Genomic DNA, 1,253 nt, shown 5'->3' on the forward strand with positions numbered 1-1,253 from the left:
ATTTATTGAACAGGATGGAATCATTTCAGATTTAAAGAACTTTCAGAAGTTTGGATTCTGAATGTGAGCGACTTTTCCTTTACAAAATCTGCATCGGTTCATACCTACTCAGACTATTTTAGCGTGATGCATTCACTGACTTGAAAGGAAGCAGAATTATCACCATTGGTAAGGTTAAAAACGCCAGAGAAGGTCCAGAAACTGAAGAAAACCGGAACCCTGATAAAGTCAAAGCCCGCCCCTCCCTCCGCTGCGTCTTTGTTGCTCTAAATCTCTCATGTAATTCAAGTCCAACAGGACCCATTGTCTCCTGACCTCTGACCCCGGCCCAGAGGCATTTTAATCTCGGCGGCGCAGGAAGAAGAGGCTGGATAAACGCGTCGCAGAGGGACGGATGGAAGATGGAGGCTCAGGTTTCTCTGTAGCAGATTTGCCTGAACTGGCTCTGGGTTTTTGCATCTGTAAACAGTTTTCCATTCCAGTCAGAGGCTGGTGAGGAAAGCCTTCTCCTCCCTGCAGGAGCCTCACCATTCATACCAGGTTTTCCTTCTCCTTCCCCCCCCCAGCTCAGGAATTCTAATCAGGAACAACAAGCCAGAGCAGGAGGAGCACATGATTCTGAGGTTTCACATGTTCTTCAGACACACGGACGTCACAGATAGCAGCATGACATTACTCCAAAGATATTCCTTATCTGGAGGCAGCTTCGCTGGTGCAGCTCCTCCATCTTGTTCAGGGCAGAAATGCATCCATTTCACTTACAGCAGCGGCGGGCTGGAAACTGTTTTTACTTTTATGGGACCAGTAGAACCACACCAGGTAGCTTTCCTCATCAGCCTCACATCGGGTGGCAGACATGTCGGCCTCTTCTTCTCTGCCGTTTGGATTCAGCTTAGGGAGGAAGTCGGCCGCTCACAGATGACGATCTCCGATGATGCTACTCTAGGCTTAAAATGCTGGAGGACCATTTTTCATCATTCTATCTCTGTTCTCCCACTCTGTAGAATCTGTTAGTTCCATCTCTAACGTTCTGGATGACTTTAAACTGAAGAGAGAAGTTATCACCTTTAGACCAGAACCAACTAAATTATCTTTAGTTCTGGTGAGTTCAAAGCTTAATGCAGACACCCTGTCTACTTTTAAGGCTAGGCTTAAAACTTTCCTTTTTGATAAAGCTTCTAGTTAGAGTGGTTCAGGTTATCCTGATCTATCTCTATAGTTCTGCTTCTATAGGCTTAGACTGCTGGAGGACA

This window comes from Cyprinodon variegatus, unplaced genomic scaffold (assembly GCF_000732505.1).
Source record: "Cyprinodon variegatus isolate N-32 unplaced genomic scaffold, C_variegatus-1.0 Scaffold481, whole genome shotgun sequence".
Taxonomy (NCBI): Eukaryota; Metazoa; Chordata; class Actinopteri; order Cyprinodontiformes; family Cyprinodontidae; genus Cyprinodon; species Cyprinodon variegatus.